At 48.1% G+C, this 10,113-nt stretch overlaps 1 long non-coding RNA gene across 1 annotated transcript; it reads right to left on the reverse strand.

The window, feature by feature from the left end:
- Positions 1-2,841: 2,841 nt before the first annotated feature.
- LOC136792625 (uncharacterized) lies at positions 2,842-9,801 on the reverse strand. The gene is made up of 2 exons (XR_010836686.1): positions 9,651-9,801; positions 2,842-3,216 (listed from the first exon to the last, which is right to left on the reverse strand). It is a non-coding gene; the product is annotated as an uncharacterized lncRNA (long non-coding RNA).
- Between the last annotated feature and the right edge of the window lie 312 nt (positions 9,802-10,113).

The following is a 10,113-nucleotide window of genomic DNA, read 5'->3' on the forward strand; positions in this document are numbered from 1 at the left end:
CGACCAGGGATTGAACCCACACCCGCCTGCGTTGGAACGCGAAGTCTTAACCACCGGACTGCCAGGGAAGTCCCCCGACTGTAAACTTAATTAAAGTTTGGATCTGGTCCCACAATTCTTATGGTGACATATCCCCTCTAAGCATTGAGATGCCCAGCCCCACGTTGAGTTGGGGCGCTTACCCAAGAACATGTATCCTCTTCGTAAGTGCACCAGCCCTGTGTCATTGGTTTGAATCTTTGAAGGGTCAGCGCTCTGGTTTTTTCATCCATGTAAGTATATCCAGGGTCCTATTAGGGCACCCAGGTACCAAACTCGACTGTTTTCCCTCGCTGGACTGCCTGAGTCACATAATTGTTGGTGCTATTGACCCCTAAGTGTCACAGCTGGGACCAGCTGCGACTTCAACTTGTTAACAGTTTACCGCCGGCTGGGAAGAGGGTGCTATTTAATGCTTCCTCCTTGGTTATTGGGGTTCCTCTTAAATATGTCTGACGGTCCTTTCCTGTTTCAGGTTGGGCGTGACAGATCCAACAATCAGTGAAGTTCCATCCTTTCTGAATATCTCTGATCATGTTATAGAAGAAAGTTTTGTGCCATGGGGTAACAGTGGGGAGGACATTTTCATTCCCCAAATGGGAAGTAGAAATTGGAAGTATGGGGCCCTCATTTTGCAAGCACTGAGGTAAACGTGTCTGTGGAGGTGGGGGCAAAGAAGACTCAGCACGATGGCAGCAATTACCAGGGTATCTTGTGTGCTGCTGGTTTTCCAGGTTTTTAGGTTCACCCAGTCTCCTGGCTGGAAGGAGTGTAGGGCCAGGTCAGTGGGTGCGGGAAGCACCTGGTTACCTTATTGGTTGACAACTTTCATGGTTTTTCCTACCTGGGGGGCATACTTGAGTTGTTCCATTTCATGGGGGCTACGGTGTCCCTTCTCTCCGGCTTGGGAATGGATCTACGAGACATGAGTTCAAATGCACTTAACTTTAAACTTATCTCTTGGGGCTAACGGAATGCAGAGCAGGGCAATCAATAGCAACCTAACCCAATTTTCTTAGGTTTTCTGACATAGCTTGACTAAGGCCCATTTCAAGGTTTGATTGGATCTCTCTACTTTCTCTGGTGACTAGGGCCTCCAGGCTGAGTGCAAGGTCCATTTTATGCCCAAGGCACCCGTTATCCCCTTCATCACTTGAGACACAAATGCTGGACCATTATTGTTTTGTCCAGGGAGATTTGTCCTCAGCCATTAACATTATCATCTTGTGCCCTTTGTCTAAGGGAATACCAGTCTCCAATTTGCCTCCCATTAGGTGGATAGTAGCCCACGATTTGTGTAAAATATCTCTTCCTAGCAAGGGTATAGGGCATTTGGGGACATACAGGAAAGAATGGTGGGTGAGCATGTGTTCATCCAATTTACATTCTAATGGCTTTATGAATGCCCATTCTTGGGCCTTCCCTGAACCATTTTACATTTTACCCCCATCATTTTACAAGTCTTGTGACCAGTTTTGCCTGATCTGGGGTTCAGAACAGAGTAAGTGTCAACTAAGACTTCAATAGGCTTTCCCTCCTATGTGCAGTGTCAGCAGGGCTCCTCGGGGGTCAACTGGAACGCCAGCTTAGGAGCCCCCTGGTCTGTCTGTCTTCATCTATTTGGACCATCTGCCTTCGAGGGTAGTGACCAGAATCTACCATTTCTGCCCCCCTTCACGGGTGGCAAGGATATTCTCTCTTCCAGGGTCCCTCTTTTTTACATATGGCGCACTGATTGGATCCTAGTTTCCTTGGCTTGAAATAGCGCCCTTGGTAGGGGCCAGGGGTCACTTACTGGAATTGAGAGTCTCTGTGGGCAGTTAGTCCAGATTCCTGTACTGACCAATTGACATTGGAGGGTAATAGCCAGTAGGTGGGCTTGACTCTGGGCCTTTTTATCCTCTGACTTTTCTTCCTCTATAGCTCTGTTATCTTTGGCGAGTAGTTCATAGGGCTCCCCAGCCCACTTCAGAGAAACTAGCACTGACCAGAAGAGGTCAAGTTACCACTCACGTACCTACTTTGGGATCCTTTTGCACTCAGGTGTCCCTGGAGCCTTTTCCTGAACTTGGATTGAGTGTCCTTGTTCCATTTTGTCAGGCATCCTCATTACCTGGGCCTTTTCCCAGTCTCACCTCTTGGCTCACAGGGCTGGCCACTTTCCTTTACTAAACTGAAATGACTATGGAGAATGCTACTGTTGACCCCTGGAGGTCGACGAGGAGAACAAAAAGCCCTGGTGCGGCCACACTGCCTTGTACAGGGGCCAAGAGGAGCACTGCTGGCCAGACAGTGGGAAGACTGCTGTAGCTCCCCCTGGTCCACAGGTCCCCAACATTCCCCGGGTGTCTGGTATGGAGAAAAAACCAGTCAGAGGCAGTGGGCAGACATGCATGAGTTTCAGTCTCCAATGCCCAGTGATGCCACAGTGTGGTCCCCTCAAGGGGGAGCAGTCCAGATGACTCGGTGCTGTGCTGTGTGTGCACCACACCCGGTGTCAGTGTGCTGGGCAGAGTTACACCGAATTTGACTGAAGCCTGCTGCAGTTCTACCCTGTCAGAGTGAACTCCAAGATCAGAGTCAGTCATCCTCAGGTGAACCTCCCAAAGCCTCCGCCATCCTCTTGCTGGAGCCAGGGCAAGTTCAGAGCCTTGTGGATAGGTGCAGGTTAAAAGGGCATGGTGTGCCCCACCCTGGATGCCAAAATTTTGTTACTAACCCTCCCAAGTTGGTCCCCAACAAGGGTTGTTCAGCCCCAATGTAGTTCAAGCCAATAGAACGAGACCGAGTTCTAAGACTGAGTTTGGTTCAGAAGCAAATGAAAGCTTTATTCTTTAATCGAGGAATGGAGAGGTGTGAGCTCCTGTTCTAGAGCACATGCTCTCCTCAAAAGACCATTAGCAGGGCTGCTTTACAGGGTTCTTGTCCGCAGGGAGTAGGGGCAAGCTCTTGTGGAAGAGGTGCAGCTGTGCTGCTCAGAGGTCCAGATCACAGTGCTGGGCGCAGCACCCCTGCACATGGCCCACAACTACCATCTTGAATTGCAGGGTCGTGTGTAGCGCTTCGAGCCCATTGAGCTGAAGTGTTGGGCGCAGCCATTTTGCACTAGGAGCTTTGGTCTGAAGTGCCAGGTGCAAGGCCTCTGCATGCGGTACCTGATGAGCGAGTGAAACTAGACTAAACACAAAGGGGGAAGAAAAAGGTTAGACACTATTTTATTACCCAGATTCTGTTTGTATTTCCTGGGAATTGTTAATGGGCTTTGCTGGTGGCAACTTCTGTCTTGCTCTTTTAGGTCAATCTCTCTGCGGAGGAAGCCAGACACCATGCTATGAGGATGCTCAAGCAGCACTGTGGAGAGATACAACTGCTGGGGAACTGACACCTCCCACAAACTTGCCAACCATGTAAATACGCCATCTTGGAAGTGGATCCTCCAGCTCCAGTCAAGCCTTAAGATAAACTGAACTGTACTCCCAGCCAACATCTTCACTACAACCTCATTAGAGACACTGATCTGGAACCACATGACAATAGTATTGACCTCATAAGTTAATAAAGAGCTGCCCTTGAATTCCTGACCCACAGAAACTGTGTGAGATAATAAATGTTTGTTATTGTTTTAAGTTGCTAAGTTTTGTGAAAATAAGTTGTTCAGCAACAGATAACACACAGACCATGCATGGGGTCATCCGTAGTAACTGTTCAGTAAATGCCAGCCAGTATCAGTCCCCTGACAGAAAATATTAGCAACAATGTTTGCTGAGTTCTGTCACTTGCCAGATATGTGCCATGTGCCTGGGCAAATTGAGTCCCTCCTCTGCACCATGAATTTTCAGCAAGGGGTATAGTGTTGGCAGCAGTCACCCATAACCCTAGACTTTCCAGGCTGGAAAGACCCAGAGATATCTTCACTCTACCTAACTCTCATTTTACAGATGAGAAAACTGAGTTACAGAGGTTAAATAATCCGCTCAAAGTAACAGAACTGAAATGTAGAGGAGCCTAAACTTGAACCCAGATCCATTAGTGCCTGGCAGCCTCTTCCTTGTTGCTCTGCGCTCTCAGGGCCTTATAGTAAGGGTTTATTGCATCTCATTGTTTATAAAGCACTTTTGGTACTTTAGTTCAGGATCCTTTATGTAGAGTCCCCTCCAGACCTTATTCGCAACCCATGTTCCCGGTTGCTGGGGCAGTCCCTTTCTCTAAATGCCATCCACTCCCCAGAGCCCTTGTAGCTGCCCTAAATGGTCATCTGGATCTGGGGATAGGGGGAAGAGGCCTATAGGGCTTCCAGCCCTGATTGGTGAGATCTTGAGATGCTCTGCTGCCCTTCCAGGCCCAGTGGGCTTTGCCCTGGCACCTGGGCCACTGCATCATGACCTAGACCCCATGGACCTGCCTCTGGCAACTGCTCTGGCTTTAGCCTCTGGATCCAGTGACCTATCTATTTGATCCTGTGATTTGGGATGATTCTTCGATGAGGATGACATCAAAGCTTGTGACAGGGATCTCAAACCACAAGAAAAACAGTGCCCATCCTACACCCTTTCTGAGGGTACTCCAGGAACGAAGGAGGCTCAAGGGGAAATCCAGAGGAAGAGGAGGGGCAGGCCCAGCCCTCCAGGGAAGGTCATGGGGGCTGCAGGGAGAACGGCACACACCGCACCCGTGGAAAGGATCTGCTCTATGATGTACCAAGAAAACATCTAAGCAAGCCCGAGCTATGTGGAAATGAAAGGGGAGATGGAGGGTGGTTCCTCCCCAGCGTCACTGCCCCCAGGCCTGTGTCATCCGTGCTGGGAAGAGTTCCTCTGAGAACCCTGCCACTGGGGAGGGGCAAAGACCTTCAGGGATCATCGCTTAGGCTCGTTCCATTTGGCAGATGAAGACACTGGAGGTGGGTGTGGCTTACTGGGCATCACATTGCTTGTCTCTGGCAAAGCTGGACATGGAGCCCAGGTGTCTGAGCCCCAGGCCAGGGTTCTCTCCCCCAACCAAAAGACCTCAAAATCTCAGGTTTCTGAAAAGTCCCCTCTTTAGTGACAATCCAAAAGAGCACAGACTTTGGGGTTAAATTGGCCTATTCCAGATCTGCCAACACTAGCTGTGGGACTTGGGGCAACTCCATATGCCAAGCTGTGCCTCAGTTTCCTCATCTGTAAAATGGGGATAAGTATCACCTACTCGTGGTTGTGACTAGGACTGAATGAAATAGTGCCATGGAGCTCTGAGTAGATGCCCAGCCCCTTGGGAGAACTGAATCAGTCAAAAATAGTGTTAGTATTGCTATCACCTTCCATCTTTACCTTTTCCTTGTCAGGCCCAAACCATTATCCCTGCTGCTTTGCCTGATGGCTACTCAGCTGGGACCCCCTCTGGTACTAAATCTCCTCCTACTAGTAACAGACTTTGGGGGCAGTCCCAAATGAGAAGTCTGTCTCTTAGCTGGGTGACTTTCCATAAATCACTTAACCTCTCTGAACTTCAGTTCCTGATATGTCAAAAAGAGAATCATGATAGCCATGATCATTCCCAGACAAATCAGTGGCACAAAGAATGGTAGGGAAGGGGATTGTTATAGATTAAAAGAGATTAATGAGAAAAAAAAACAGCAAAGTGCTACGTGTAAGACCTTATTTGGATCTGATTTGACAAATTAACTAAAAAGACACTTGAGGGCTTCCCTGGTGGCACAGTGGTTAAGAATCCGCCTGCCATTGCAGGGGACACAGGTTTGAGCCCTCGTCCAGGAAGATCCCAAATGCCACAGAGCAACTAAGCCCGTGTGCCACAACTACCGAGCCTGCTCTCTAGAGACTGCGAGCCACAACTGCTGAGCCCGCATACCACAACTGCTGAAGCCTGTGAGCCTAGAGCCCGTGCTCCGCAACAAGACACTGCAATGAGAAGCCCGTGCGCTGCAACGAAGAGTAGCCTCCGATCGCTGCAACTAGAGAAAGCCGGTGTGCAGCAGCGAAGACCTAATGCAGCCAAAAATAAATAAATAAATAAAATTTATTTTTAAAAAAGACATTTGAGACAATCAGCAGCTTCTGAAAATGGTCTGGGATTTAGATAATATTATGAAATTTTTGTTATTTTTGCTATGAAATGGCATGTGATTATGTAAAAAAAAAATCCTTATCAGTTAGAAATGCTTACCAAGGTACTTATGGGTGAAATGACTCGATGACTAAGACTGGCTTTAAAATATTGTAGAAAATCGAAGTTTGCTGGGGTATAGATGAAGTTAGACTGGGGAAATGTTGAAAAAAATTGAATCTGGGTTTGGTCACATGAGTTCATTATACCATTCTGTCTACTTTTCTATGTTTGGGATTTTCATTAATAAACAGTAAAAATGAAGATGCGTGGAGACTTGCAAAGAGCGAAGCAGTAAAATGTGGTAGTTCAGAGCTCTGGGCTCAGATGCGCCGCTGATATTCCACGTTTGGCTTCGTCTGTCAGTCCATAGCTTCACAGCATGTTCTAATAACTGATAAGGATACTGTTTTATAACTTCCTGCTTCTGCTGCTGGCTCTGCCACTTACTGGCTGGGGGACTTCGGCCAAGTGACTTAACTGCCCTGCGCCTCTATAACTCAGCTGCAAAACAGGGAAAATCATGATCCCTGCCTCACTGAGTTAATTTGAAGACTGAACAAGAGGGAAGGATGGAGGGACTTCCCTGGCAGTCCAGCAGTTAAGACTGGACACTTTCACTGCAAGGGACGCGGGTTTGATCCCTGGTCAGGCAACTAAGATCCCTGCATGCCGAATGGCCTGGCCAAAAAGTTAAAAAAAAAAGAGAGAGAGAGAGGGATGGATGGAAAGGACTTAGCACAGTGCCTGGCGTGCAATAAGCACTAAATAAATGCTTCAGTGTAAGGAGCACTGGTTTAGGAGTCAGGCTACCTTGGATGTGAACCCCAGCTCAGCTCTGCTACTTGTGGCTGTGTGACTCTGGCCAAGCCAATTAACTCTCTGAATCTCATTTCTTCCTGGGAAAAACAGAGATCAAAATATCTCTCTTGCAGGGCTGTTGTGAAGATTAAATGACAGGACATGTTTTGCTGCCCAGCATGGCCCATGTGAGAATTTCCTTTTCTCACCCCTTGACTTTCAACAGTGCTGGCCTTGCCAGCTCCCAGGCTGGAGTCGATCCCACTGTCTATTTGCGTGGCTTTTGCACCTGAACTGCCAAGTGTGGCTAGAGAAAGTCAACAGAGCCACGTGAATGGATCCTCTCAAATGGCAAATCCGTGTTGAGAGACATCAGCGAGGCTCTTCTACCCCCAGACAGTCCTTCCACCCCTCTCTAGGGCACTTCCTCCTATGCTTCACACACTCATGCTCTACTTCTCCCTTCCTCAGCCTCAGAAGGTGACCTCAACTCTCTCTTGGCGGACGGAGGTTATCAATATGAGCACATTTCTCTCCCTCTCCCAACACTGCTAATTCTAACCTCCATCCTTTCCTCTCTCTCATCCTCCCAACTCAAAGGTTGGAGTGTCCCTCTCCTTCCCAAGGCTTTAGGATTTATGCCATCAACCCCAACACCTAGCTCCACTGTCTACCATCTCAGCCAAGAAGAACTCACTCAACTACCTCAATCTCCCCCAAGTCTGACAGTAACCGTGCTGCTTCTATGTTTAATTTGCTCATTCACTCATCCACCCATTTAAGAAATATTTCTTTGTGCCTACTACATGCCAGGTGCTGGAGGTACAGAGACAAATAGAGACAGTCTTTGCCCTCAGTCTTCTAAGTCCAGAGGGAGAGCCAGACTCACAGTGGGCGAGATGACAAGTGAGATGTAAAGGTGGACTCATGTTTGATGCAGAGATTGACTGGATGTGCAGGAAGGAGGAAGGAGCACCCCCAGGATGGCTCTTAGCTTTCTGGTCTGTGCAAATGGCTGGATGGGAGTGCTGTCCACCGAGACATGAGACAAGGAAAACGGAAGCAGAAGCTTGGTTGGTGGGGAGGCGGGGAGGAGATGGTGTGTTCTGTTTGGGGTATGATGAGTTTGAGGTGCTACTGGGACATCCCAGTGGAGATCTCCAACAAATCTTCAGCTTAAGAGAGAGAGGGGTCTGAACTGGAATTAGAGATTTGAGAATCATTGGCATAGAAGAGTTGGAATCGTGAATGGATATAGAGTGCTCTCTGCTGCAAGTAACAGATTAATTACACTGTCCTGACATTTGTTATCTCACATTTTAGAGGGCACTTCTTGGGGTGGGTAGACTGGCAGCACAATTATGGCATCAATGACCCCAGTGCTTTCTGTAGTTCGTCTTTGCCATTCTCAGGTAGTTGATTTCCTTTTCAGACTTGTCCCTTCTTGATTGCAAGATAGCTGCCTCACCCTCTCATAACCTCATTCAAAGGCAAGAATGAAGCTTTCTTCTTGCACTTTACTTTTTATCAGGGAGGAAATCCTTTATCTTTAGCCCACCTACATTAGCCCTTGGGTCTCCTTGACCATAACTATGTCACTTACGCAAAAGAGAATGGGATTCCACAATAGGCTGAAGCCTTTGTCTCCTGTGGCAGCGAAAAGGTCCTCCTTCCTGGAAAACGGTGCTACCTTATGCCTGAACAAAACTGAGCAAGGAAGAAAAGATGGCCTCTTTTCAACTCTCATCCTCCTCCAGCCCCTGGCTGGCCTGGCAGTGTTGACCTACTACAGTTCAGTAGAGACTTGAAGAGCTTGGACTCCTGAGTCAAGCATATCTGGATTTTGTCCTAGGGCCCCTTCTTACAACCTGTGTGACTTCACACAAGTTATTTTACTTCTCTGTGCCTGAGTTTCCTCATCTGTGGAACGGCGATGATACAATAGTTCTTATGTTGTTGGCTATTGAGATGATGAAATGAAATAATGTGTATGAATTGCTTAGCCCAGTGCCCAGCATATAGTAGGTGCTCAGCTAAGACTAGCCATTGACATTTTGGAAGGACTACCCTCTCCTTGAAATTACCCACTCCTTGTCCTCTAGGCCCCCTCTTCTTCCTGCGACTTGTTGCCCTTCTTCTTCTCCTTCCCGTTCCCCTTCCTAAGGTTGGCTCTTGTGCCTTCACTACTCACTAGGTCTCGTCTCAGGGCTCCAACCACCAACTCCTCTCCAGGCTGAGGCCATCAAACCTACTTTCCTGCTGCCCCTCTTTCGTGAGATCATGGACACTCCTCCTGTAGGTTCTACAGCCTCTTAGGCTCATCCTGAGGCCTGATGTTACTGCTCCCACTTTTGCCCCAGCACCTTATACCAGTGTCCCTTTGCATGACATTCTACCTTCAAGACAGCTGTTGGAACTGCTCTAATGACTTCTACCTGCTGACATGGACAACGGTCAAGAAGGATGTGGAGAAAAATTTAAATTTGTGCAGAGAGCAGACAGGAACATCTGGATAATGTCTAAGTGGTTAGGTAGGGCTTCGTGGCACTACGTGATATTTATTTCTGTCTGTCTCCCTCCCTAGGCTGAGTATCTCAGGGCAGGGAAAAAGATTACTCATTTATCTATCACCTTGGTGCCTGATATATAGTTAGTACTCAGAAAATGTCTGATGAATGAATAAGATTCCTGGCTTTGCCACTTACCTTCCAAATGACTTTGAATAAGGTCCTTTCTTGCTTAGACCTCAGTGTCAAAAATCTATAAAATGAGGGAAATAGACTCTGCCTCAAGGGAGCCATTTCAGTATTAAAGTGGAATTAGGGACTTTCCTGGCAGTCCAGTGGTTAAGACTTCATCTTCCACTGCAGGGGGTATAGGTTCAATCCCTAGTTGGAAAACTAAGATCCCACATGCGGTATGGCCAAAAAAAAAAAAAAAAAAAAAAGTGGAATTAGTGGCCGCAGGATGGAGGGATGGGCTAGCCTGAGTGTGGGGGCGCGGGGTGGGGACGGGGCGGGACCCGGGTCTTTAGCAACATGCTGTGCTTGGGATGGGCCTCATCTGGGGAGCTGCCCAGGACTCCAGAGGAGGGGACTGACCTGATTTAGGTCAGTGAGAGGGCACCGGCTATTAACCCCACAAATCCCAGTGGCCCACTCCCTCCTT

Source organism: Kogia breviceps, chromosome 1 (genome assembly GCF_026419965.1).
Source record: "Kogia breviceps isolate mKogBre1 chromosome 1, mKogBre1 haplotype 1, whole genome shotgun sequence".
NCBI classification, from domain to species: domain Eukaryota; kingdom Metazoa; phylum Chordata; class Mammalia; order Artiodactyla; family Physeteridae; genus Kogia; species Kogia breviceps.